At 40.0% G+C, this 12,272-nt stretch overlaps 1 non-coding gene across 1 annotated transcript; it reads right to left on the bottom strand.

The window, feature by feature from the left end:
- Positions 1 to 7,266: 7,266 nt before the first annotated feature.
- On the bottom strand, positions 7,267 to 7,373 carry LOC141602998 (small nucleolar RNA R71). The gene has a single exon (XR_012524899.1). It is a non-coding gene; the product is annotated as a small nucleolar RNA R71 (small nucleolar RNA).
- Between the last annotated feature and the right edge of the window lie 4,899 nt (positions 7,374 to 12,272).

Raw genomic sequence — 12,272 nt, 5'->3', positions numbered from 1 at the left:
AAAAGCATCATAATTCACAAAATGAGTTAAAAGATAAGGACTACCTGAGACGGGAATTGATGTGGGTGACTCGGTCAAGGTCGTGTTAATGTGATCCCAGCGGACATAATCCTTGTGATTTTTATTCGGAATTTTGTCACGCTTACCTCGTCCAAGCTCGGGTTCTGTCACAATTTCTATCACTTCCTCGGCAGAATGTGGTTCAGTCCCACTGTCACCCTCAACATCGGATGTGTTAGCATCACCATTACCCCTAGGATCGCTAATGTCAGCGTGTGGAGTTGCCGGAGTTGCTGCACTGTCACCCGAAGCACCTGTAGCAGACTCTCCTGCCCCCATGTCTGATATTCGAGTATTGGGAACATCAGAATAAGAGACATCGTCATCAAAATCAGAAGTGGCCGTATAAACAGGGGCCTGCTCTGTTTTTTGCGAAAAAGGGAAGTCTGTTTCTTAAAACTCACATCACGGGATTGAAAATATTGACCCCTCTCAAGATCATACAAACTCCAACCCTTTTTACCAAAAGGATATCCAAGAAAAACACAGCGCCGACTACGACTATCAAATTTATCCGTTGGATTTAAATTCTTAGCATAAGCTAAGCAGCCAAAAATACGAAGTAAATTGAGACTAGCCGGTTTTCCAAAGAGCAATTCAAAAGGCGTTTTTCCTTGTAAAACACGAGTTGGTGTCCTATTAATCAAATGTGCTGCCGTTAAGACGCATTCACCCCAAAAGTCAGTCGGTAGCGAACTCTGAAATCGTAAAGCACGAGCCACATTAAGAATGTGACGATGCTTACGTTCGACCCTAGCATTTTGTTGTGGGGTTTTGACCATAGATGTCTCGAATATAATGCCGTGCTCACGAAAATAAGGGATTAAAGGCTTAAATTTCGTCCCATTATCACTCCTTATTCTTTAACAGCATGATCAAATTGTCGTTGAATTAAAGCGAAGAATTATTGCATAAGCCGTGTTACTTCATCCTTTGTGTTCATTAAAAAAACCCACACGCAACGTGAATAATCGTCTACAATAGAAAGAAAATAACACGACCCACAAGCCCGGTAGGATCATAGGGACCCCAAACATCACAATGAATAAGATCAAATAAATTGTCCGCTTTATTATTACTCAACGAAAAAACGGACCGAGTTTGTTTAGCCCGAAAACAGATATCACAATGTTTATTATTATTATCCAAATGACGCTTAAAAGTTCGAAGAGAAGGAACAAACTCCATTGCCTGGAATGATGGATTACCTAACCGTTTGTGCCAAAGATCAAAATTCCCATTGTCTTCGACCACATTAACACGACTTGGAGTATCCATAGACAAGTGATAGAGTCCGTCCATGAGTGCACCCTCACCAATCCTCGTCTTCAATATAGGGCCCTGTATAACACATTTAGAGTTAGTGAATTGGATACTTAAATTTTGAGATGATAATAATTGTGAAACAGACAATAGATTGCAAGTGAAATCAGGGACGTATAACACATTAGTCAACACGAGTCCATCATTTATTCTCGCTCGGCCTCGATGTGTGGGCTTCAAACGAGAACCATTAGGGAGACCCACTTTGAGGGGTTGAATAGAGGAACACTGATTAAGTAACTGTAAGTTGCCACACACATGTGTTGAGGTACCCGTATCAATGAGCCAAGTGATAGCGCGCGTACCATTGAGACAGACATGATTGGCACCCATAACCTGCTCACCAAGGATAGCATTTGTTTGAACGGATGTGTGGTCAGAACCTGTCCCTGAACATGGTCCACTCCAGTCAGGGTAACCATGCTTTTCCCAGCAGCGAGATTCCGGATGTCCTGGTTTATTGCAATGAGTGCACTTCAATCGTGGCTTGCTCTGTTTTGTCGCTGCCCCTGGTCCAGTCCCTTGTGCTCCTTGTACAGCAAATGCCATGGCTGCCGTGCATTGTTGAGTAAGCGTCCGTACTTCCTCCTCCTGCACAATACGAGAATAAATGGAGTGCAGGGCAGGTAAAGGATCGCTCCCCAAAATATTAGAACGAGCAGTGGCAAAGTAAGGAACGAGACCCATCAAAAATTGACGAGTTTGTCGAACTTCTCTTCGTTTACGCAAAGTGACAAATATTCCACAACGACAACCGGAGCAATCGCAAGAAGGTAAGGCATCATAATCATTTACGTCATCCCAAAGCTTCTTCAATCGTCCATAATAATCCATTATGGACTCCTCGTCCTTTTGCTTGCATTCGGAAATATCTACTTCCAATTGGTAAATTTTGACTCCGTTTCCATGAGAAAACCCTTGTCTGATATCTTCCCACAACTCAACCAACGTTTCGCGATACGAAATCGAAGATCGTAGCGTGGTGTCGATAGTATTAAAGATCCAAGCGATGACGGTATAATTTACCGTCATCCAATCTTCAAGATCCTCCGAATTATCCGAAGGTTTCTTGAGGGAACCATCGATGAAACCCAATTTCCTCTTAGCCCCCAAACCGTTTCTGAAACCTTTCGCCCATTCCGCATAATTAGGACCCTGCAGCACGACATGAGTTATTTTGGCTGCAACGCCGTCATTATTGGAAAGGACATAGGCAGGTTTGGTGATATGCGGCGTGGAAGAAGTGAGCTGATTGTCGCCTGGCATTGTTTAAGTGTCGATGGAAAATCGAAACCCAACTGATACCATAAAGTAAATTAAAGAAGAGTTTGTGTGTGATAGTTTTCCTGTCATTCATGAATGGAGAACGATACAATTTATACCCGAGCAACTCGAGATACTCGAGATAATTACACAGCTATTTACGCAATCAAGTACTGATTATTTCCGTCTATACTACACATTATATCAAGAATATATATGATTATGATATGATAAATATACAATAGCCTAATATTGTGTGAACATAATATCGTGGCAATATTCATTCGGAATATTGCCTCCAACTGAATTAAAATGTTTGCCAAACAAAGACAATAACTGGTGGCACATCGGAGATGAGCTTGGTAGTTGGCGGCACGATGTCATCCATAAATGGTGGCACTATCATCGTCTAATTTACGAAAATCTCCTTGGTGGCACCAAAATTGAGTACCACCGGGTGACACTATCTCATTTTCCTTCTTTATATATGTCACCACTTATTACTTTGTTTTCTTGATCATTATACAACACTCTCTATATTGTAGTTAGAGTCAAACTCCAACATTTTCTAAACTGTAAAAGGGATATGTTAGTTACTTTTAACCCAAAAAAAAAAAAACAAATTTTAATACTCTCTCCGTCCCGGTCAATTGTTGTCCTTTCGTTTTGGCACAAAGACCAAGGAATGAGGAAAAGGTCAATAACTAAATACACAAGTGGAACAAATTGAATGAGAATGATCAAATTACTCATCAAGTTCATTCTTAAAATAGAAAGGATAACAAATGATTGAGACACCCCAAAATGGAAAAGACAACAAATGACTGGGACGGAGGGATTAATACTATTCTAAATTAACATTAATGTTTAAGAATGCCAAGTAATCCATAGTAATCAATAAAAAATAATCACAATCAATTAACTACGTAGCGAAAGCAAAAAAAATCTTAGCAATACATAAAACTTAACTCTAATTTGAGCCTAATAAATTAACACAATTTTTGCTTGTGACGGTCGTAAGCTTGTGAATTCTCACACTGATTTGCTGATAAATTAAATATACGTGAATAAAAATAATTTTTCTGATTTCTACATGGTGCTTGTAGTGAGGAATAGAGAGAAAAAAATGGTCAAGGTGTAACTGTTTGGCTTTCTGCAGATGCTCCCGTCTCTCGAGATCATGTGTTGGTCACTGTTTGTCTTCTCCCCTTCATGTTGATCCTTCAATCAAATAGACTGACCATTATTAGATCATAGAAATATCTTCAAAACCAACAATAGTAGGTCTCCTAGGAGACATAATATAAAAAATAGAGATTAAATAGAAATTAAATAACGCTATCTCTCTAAAGTTTGTATGAAACAACAAATCTACATTGCAAAAACAGGAAAATATCAATAAAAAACAAAATCTATAACACAAACAAAATAAAGCACACCTCTTCAAATAAAAGAGGTGTTTTTCTAATCCTATACTACTGCTACTCTCTACTGCCTTCCACAAGTTTAGGCTACAGTTGGATACTCCGCAAACTGTTATGCGCTTTTAGTTATGGATGTGCACAATCCTATGCAAATTCTATAACTTTTTTCATTCCTTGTATATGCACAATCAAGTATGTGTTTATTGTCAACAATGTCACCTAGAGGTGTATATAATTCCCTTTCCTTGAGGTAGTTTCATCAAAAGGCTTTAGATGGAAATCTGGATACATCTTACTAACAACTATTGCAATGTCTAATGGCCCACTGCTGCTAATATACTCTTTTGGCATCTCCAAGTTTCAATCCATGTAACCTCTGTCTCGTTCTCCTGCTATGCTTTTGCCTCATTGCATCCAGTGATTATGGGTAAAACTTATATACAGTCTCTCCTAAGTCGGATCACCTTACCTCCAAACAATAGATAGTTAGGTGAGTATGTAAGTTTTATAGTCTAAAATTAACATGTTCTAGTCTCATAATGAACATGTATAAACTGAATGCAGAAGCGATAAAAGAGGTCGATTACTTACCTCCAACCATTGCTTGAAATAATTGATCCGTCTTACCAAATAACCCAATTTCTTATGCCCCAACTCCGGCTTGGCTTCTAAACCCTCAGCCTCACAATTTAGATGGTGTATTTTCTTAATGAGGTAGGCTTGGTGATGTGACCGTAATTAGCGCATATTTAGCCCCCAAATTACCATTGTTTCCATGCTTTTTAGTGCCTATTTGGGTCATTTCTTATCTTTAGTTCTCTGTTTTGCATATTCTTTGAGATTTTGATCCCTTGGTAGGAAAGGAGTAAGAATCTTGCATTTTCATGGCAAAACGAGGCTAAATTGATCGTATTCAATGACCAAGCATCAAGGAGAGACAAGACTAGAAGACCTTTGTACATAGCATAGTAGAAGAGCATTGTTGAGAAAAGGATCCTTGAGTCCCCAAGGAAATCCCCAAGGAATTCGTGAAGAAAAGGGAAGAAAAAGAAGAAGGAAAGTTGCTGAGCTACAATCCGAACGGATTGTAGAGAATCCGTCCGTCCTTGCCAGTCCGAGCGTCCTCACCAGGAATCCGCTCGGATTCCCCATGCCCAGTCCGAGCGTCTTGTTCCATGATCCGCTCGGATCGTCCACCCTGATCCGGCCGTCCCGACTCCCGGCCGCACGGATCACAAAGACAAAGACAGCTTTTTCGTTCCTCTCTAGTTACGAAATGGAGAAGCCCTTCTCTCGGATAATCCCGGAGGCTCCTTGCTCAACTTAAAAAGTGTAATTACTAGTTTAGCCCTTAGTTAACCCTAATGCATCCTCCCTAATTTTCACTATAAATACCCCATTAGTCTAATTAGAGGAGCATGTTCTTCTTATCAATATTTAGAGTAGTTAATATCAATCAAATCTCTCTTCAATATTGTAATCAAATATTAATCTAGTTTTAATCCAAGTTTTAGTTCTTGAATCTCTCTCTTGTTCTTCATTTATTTTGGGTAATTAGAAGATTATTGGGTTTATTGGGAGATTGACAACCTTCCATCAATCATCAAGTTCTTCTATTATTCTTTGCATCTTTATTATTGGAATCATTAGTAGGTACAATCTCTTAATCCCTTTTTAATTATTGCTAATTACTTTCATTTATTCATCATGTTTCATTATGTTAGTATGATTGACAACCTTTCTAGCATGATCAATATGATAATGAGTGAGTAGTCTCTTAGCTAGGGTTTAATGGGTGATTAGGGGAAACCAACATGGGGAATGATTCATGCTTAAATTAATATGCTTTCATATCTTATTTGCTTGCTTGTTTTGATCTTAATACATGCACATGTTATATTTGATGAAATGCTAAGCCTATGAATCCTTGCATTTACTATCATCTTCTATCCTTTCAACTTGACTTGTAAGACATAACCCAACTCGAGTCTTGTTAGACCATGCATGTGTTGAGTAGGGAAGATTAAGTCGACTTGTAGGTGTTGTACAATCCAAGAGATTCGGCTCCGGGACCCAAACTTTCCTAGGATTGTAAGATATAACCCAACTTGATCCATCACAACAATAATTGCTTGCTTATAGTTTGAGAACATGTTTGTATGATCATATCCCATGAATCCCCTATGAACCCATGACACCCTAGTGCTTTTAATCAATTGTTTACACCCCTTATTTCATTTATCTTGCTAGTTTATTTTCATTGTTATTCTAGTTTAGTGACCTTCTACATCAACCCAATTTGTGACACCCCTAGACACCGCTAGTTACAATAGAATCTTCATTTCAATACCCGTCCCTTGGGATCCGACCTTTACTTGCCTCTTTACTAATTGTAGAGTTGTTTGTGAAGTATAAATTGTATTTTGTATCGACCATTGACCAACGACCACATATGTTTAATTGTGAACACCAAATGGCTCCGATCAAAAATGGCGCCGTTGCCGGGGACGGTGTTTAATTGATTCAAGATTTCTTTTATTGTTATTAGTTGTGTCTTTTTCACCTTGGGGAAGTAAAACTCCTCAAGGATTGTTCTAATTGTTTTCTAGTTGTTTGATATTTTGCATGTCTAGAAGGTTACAAAGAGATTTGTTACCTTTTGACCGTGAAATCGAAAGAACCTTGACGAATAATAGGAGACTTGTTAGGAGGAATTTGGGAGGTGTTGGTGAAGTTGTTCAACCCACTAGTGAGTTTGTCAATCCTTTCGCAATAGAAGGAGAAGAGAACCCATTTAACAATATCCCACAAAATCCACCTACAATGCCTAAATTCTCGTCACACTCTATACCCACCGAGGAGGATTTACCAAATGGTACTCCTACCCCACAACATCTCACCGGTAATTTTATTGCCAAGTCCGCCTTCATCCAACTAGTTGAGAGGAGCCAATTCGGGGGAATGCCTAGTGAGGACCCTCATTCTCATATGGAAACATTTTGTGATTATTGTGAAGCTATCTCTCAAACGGGCGTGACTCAAGACCAAATAAGATGGGTCTTATTTCCTTTTTCGTTAATCGGCACCGCAAAGCAATGGTTGAAGGGCCTTGATAAGGCCACTCTTGGAATAGATTCTTGGAAGAAGTTAGCTCTAGCTTTCTACAAAAAAATTCTACCCACCGGAAAAGACCAATATGCTAAGAGCTCAAATTACGGGTTTTAAGCAAAGGGATGAAGAGTCTTTGTATGAAGCTTGGGAGCGGTTCAAAGGTATTTGTCGCTCATGTCCTCACCATGGACTTAGCGAATGGTTTTTAGTGCAACAATTTTGGAATGGTTTATATGAAGATTCAAGGAACATTCTCAATATGGGATCAAATGGAATGTTCACCGAAGTTGATGACAATCAAACATGGAACAAGATTGAGGAAATGGCGGTCCATAATTCGCAATATAGTAGGCCTCGCAAGGCTACTAGAGGAGGAAAGTATGAAGTGGACACCGTTACTCAATTGGGTGCTCAACTTAGTGCTCACATTGACACAATCAACTTGAAGTTCGAACAAGCTATAGCTAGGCTTGAGGAAAACTCAAAATCATCAAAGCATCATGTCAATGCCATGACGGCATCCTCATCAATCCCAAGCGGGATATGTGAGAATTGTGGAACCTTGGGTCATGACTCAAGTGAATGTAGGGGAACGACCGAACAAGTTAATGCTTTCCAAGCTTACAAAAGTGGCACCCCTTATTCAAATTTTTACAATGAAAATACCAAGTTCCATCCAAATCTCTCATACAAGAGCCAAAATGTCCAAAATCCTCAACCAACATACACTCCACCACCCATGAGAAATCAAAATCAAAGACCCTTTTTCAATCAAAACCAAAGTTACCAAAATCAAAATCCATACAATCACCACAATGACCAAAATTTTGATGTCCAAAAAGCGGTCCTTCAAATGCAAAAAAATCAACAAGAGTTTTTCACCCAAATGCAAAAGGATAGCCAAGTAAAGGATACCACAATCAACAACATTCTAGCTCACACCAAGATGTTGGAAACATAATTGACCCAACTAGCATCCTCAAACTCACAAAGGCAAAAGGGGCAATTACCGCCTCAAGGTAATCCCCCTAGACATGAAACGGTTAGTGCCATTCACTTGAGAAGTGGTACAACATATGAAGCACCGAAGGAGCAAGTTGAGAATGAAGTTGTGAGAGCTAGTGAGAATGAAGTTGTGGTGCAAGGTCCCAAAGAAGGGGAATCATCGAAAGAAGAAAGTTCAAAGAAAAATGAAGACAAAGCCAAAGAGAAGGAGCCCATTGTGGTTAGACTTCCTTTTCCAAGTCGTCAAGCCAAGCCCAAATTTGATGATCAACTTGGAAAATTCATGGAAATTGTGAAGAATTTAGAAGTCTCAATTCCTTTCACGGAATTAATCAATCACGTTCCGGCCTATGCAAAGTACATGAAAGATATCCTCACAAAGAAGAAGTCAATCCGGAAACTTGAGACTATCGCCTTCACTAAGGTGAGTAGTGCCATACTTCAAGGGAGTTCACCTCCAAAGTTAAAGGATCCGGGAAGCTTCTCAATACCGTGTACCATTGGCGACACAACGATCAACAAAGCCTTATGTGATCTAGGGGCTAGTGTGAGTGTCATGCCGTACTCGGTAAGTAAAAGGTTGGGAATGGGAGAGCTTAAATGTACCAATATCACTCTTCAAATGGCCGATAGATCGACGAAGACACCATTAGGGATATGGGAAGATGTCCCGGTGCGAATTGGGAAGTTTTTCATCCCGGTGGACTTTGTCATTGTTGATATGGAGGAAGATTCCAACATTCCAATCATCTTAGGAAGACCTTTCCTACACACCGCGGGTGCGGTGATTGATGTGAAACATGGAGAGCTCACTCTAGAAGTGGGAGATGAAAGCATAACTTTTAATCTTGACAAGACCATGAGAGCTCCTCGTTTGCATGAGCCATGTTTCATGATTGATCACTATAGCCGAAAAGATGAAAGGAAGAAATCGGAACTCCAATGGAGGAAGAAAATTGAAGATGCTCCATTCAAAGAGCAAGTGAATTGTGACAAGGAGAGCTTGCAAAGCTCATCAAAATCAACCAAGGAATAAGATGATGGCCTCATTGGCCAAAAGAAGAAATTGGGAGAGTTGTCTCCATCCAAGCAAGAGATTTTCAATGATCAACTCAATGAAGTTTGTGGTCTTTGGGACGACGAATTTGAAGGGATCTTTAATCCCTACATTGGGCATGCCATCGATCATGATCAACAACAAGGGTCACGGTCTATTGAAGACCTCTACCACAACAATGAACAAGCTTTTAATTATTTCTTCGAGGTGTTGAGCAACATCAACAACACCTTGAACATGCCCCCTTGACATCTCATCAAGAATGAGAGTTTGGTGGAGTCCTCCCTAAACCACCACTTGTAAATATTTCTAACTCCCTAACTTACTTTTTAATTTTTGTATTGCATCTTTGTCATTTTTGGATTTTATTTACTTTGATCAAAATAACTGTCATGAAAAGAGAGAAGTGAGGGAGGGACTAATGATTTTAAATTGATGTGTAGTGCTTTACCTTAGTGTGGGGATGGCAATTGCCTAGGCTATTCATGCCTAAGTAGTGCCCCCGCAATGAAGAACACAAGATTTGAAAGAAAGAAAGAAAGAATGATAAGGGAAATCCGGGAGCAAAGGACAAGGATCCGAGCGGATTCCTGAAAATCCGCCCGTCTGAAAAAATCCGAGCGTCCTGCTGAGAAGACGCCCGTCTTGGGCTGTGCTGAAAACTGCAAAATTCTTGTCTGTTGAAGAATCCGAGCGGATTTCTGGAAAGACGCCCGTCTCACATAATCCGTCCGTCTTATGGACAATCCGCCCGTCTTGAAGCTGAAGAAAAACAAAGAAAAATCTCTGGACAAGAATCCGTCCGTCCTGACAAGAATCCGCCCGTCTCATCTCGAAGAATCCGAGCGGATTCCCCAGAATCCGCCCGTCTCTAGGCGGGATTTTTGAAAATTTGAAGCTGAAGAATCCGAGCGGATTGCGCCTAATCCGCACGGATTGCGCCTGCGTCCTAATATTGTCGAGTTCTTTAAATACCCCCCCCACCTTCATTCATTCATTCATTCACTCATAAACACTACCCATAACATCAAAACCCTCATCCTCTCCATCTCAAAAACAAAAACCCTCATCAAAACTCACCAAAATCAAAACAAACCATCCTTCAAACAACAAATTAATCACTCCATCTTCATCAAAAAAAAAATAATCAAAACCAAGCACAAAATCTTCACCTTTGAATTGATTTTTGTTCTTATAAAGGCAAAGCCTTTCACCTTCAAAATCGATTTGGGCATTCTACAAATTGAAGATTTTTGACTCTTTACTTGGTTAGCTCATAAAATGGCAAGAACAAAGGGAGCAACAAAAGCAAAAGCAAAGGCACCAAAGACTACATCTCTCTCTCAAAGGCAAAAAGCTCTACAAATGAAGAAAGCTATGGCAATGGTGGTAGCAACACCAAGCTTGGAAGTGCAACCACCTCAACAAATTTCTATGGAAGCATCACCTTCTACTCCGGTAATTAACCAACTCTTGCATTATCCGGAGGTAACTTTTATTTCCGATGCCCATAGAGATACATTTGTCAAGTTTGCTATGAAACAAATCCAATCCACCAAATTCATATGTCAAGATGCTTTAGAGAAGTTAGGTGTTCTTGAGCAAACAAGAGTCTTTTTCAATGCCATGGGTTTGAAGAAATTGTTTGAAATGAAGGAAGTAACATACCCCTCCCTTGTTTTGGAATTCTTAAGTTCTTTAAAAGTGACAAAAGTTGAGAATAGGGAAAATATTGAGTTTCGTCTAGCTAACACTAGTAGACGCATTACCTTTCCGGAATTGGGTAAAATCTTGGGTCTTAGTGATGAACAAAAATTTTATAAGCAATATGGGAAGTATGATCCCGAGCCTCTTTGGGAGGCCATCTCCGGGAAGAAATTTGAAGATTTTAAGGCTTGTCGTGCTCTTTTGGTCCATCATCCGGGCATAAGAGTATGGCACAAAGTTGTGGGAAATACCATAATTGCTAGGAAAGACACCAATCATTTTACGGGACTCGATTTTATTCTCCTTGAATCAGCTTTGAATATTGGAAGAATTCATACCAAGCCTTACAATTCTTTGAGGCTATTGGTTGATAGATGGCTCCATGTAGATAGTGGGAAGAAGGGTCAAACCGTAATTGTTAATGGCGGCCTAGTCACGGTCCTAGCCAAGCACTTTGATCCTAATTTCAATAAGGATAGCAAGTACAAGGCTAAGGATGGTGGCCATCTTATTGATATGTCTACCTTGATTAACAAGTTTAAGTGGGTTGCTCACAATCCCCTTGATACCAAGTTTGGGTGGCTTACTAGTGAGGCTCGATCATTCACTTTACCCGCAAAGATTTGCCGTCTTAGTGTCCACCGGACCAACTATTTACTTCCCCTATCAAAGGACGCCGAGTACATCATTCAACAACAAAAGGGTGATCATGAAACTCCCTCCTCTTCCATTGTTATACCACCTTACCCCTATGATTATGAAGAGTTCAAACCTCAAGGAGTTGAAATTGGAAAAGATTATGTCACTCTTCTTATGCAAGCCATGCACAAGCAAGCTTATGAAGATCGGAAGAATGCTTATTTGGCTCAATATCCTCCCCTCTTACATCTAGCTAGGCAAGGACTCCTTGATCCATCTTGTCCTTTGCCTAGTTGGGCGGATAAAGAAGCCTTATTTCCGGGTGCATCTAGGGACGTGGTGGAAGACAATGAGGTTGTTGGAAATGGTGAAGAATTTGATGATAACATTGTGGAAGAAGCAAGTGGAGATGAAGAAGGAGATGGTGAAGATGATGATGAAGAAAGCAATGAAGAAAGTGCCAAGGAAAGTGGCAATGTGACCACTTCTCATGAGGGAAGTGATGGTGATAGTAGCATGATGGAAGACTAGACTTGGAGACTCCTACTCTCCCATGGTTTGTCTATATCTCTTTGTACTTTATTTCATTTTGATCATTGTTGGTTTAGTCCTAGCAACATCAAAGGACTCACACCTCGGTTCCTTTGAGGTGTTCTTTATTGTTCCCATTTTTGAAAATCCAA

The sequence above is a fragment of the Silene latifolia genome, chromosome 9 (genome assembly GCF_048544455.1).
Source record: "Silene latifolia isolate original U9 population chromosome 9, ASM4854445v1, whole genome shotgun sequence".
Lineage (NCBI taxonomy): Eukaryota > Viridiplantae > Streptophyta > Magnoliopsida > Caryophyllales > Caryophyllaceae > Silene > Silene latifolia.
The sequence above is the reverse complement of the archived record's forward strand: the minus strand, read 5'-3'. Positions and strand labels throughout refer to the sequence as shown.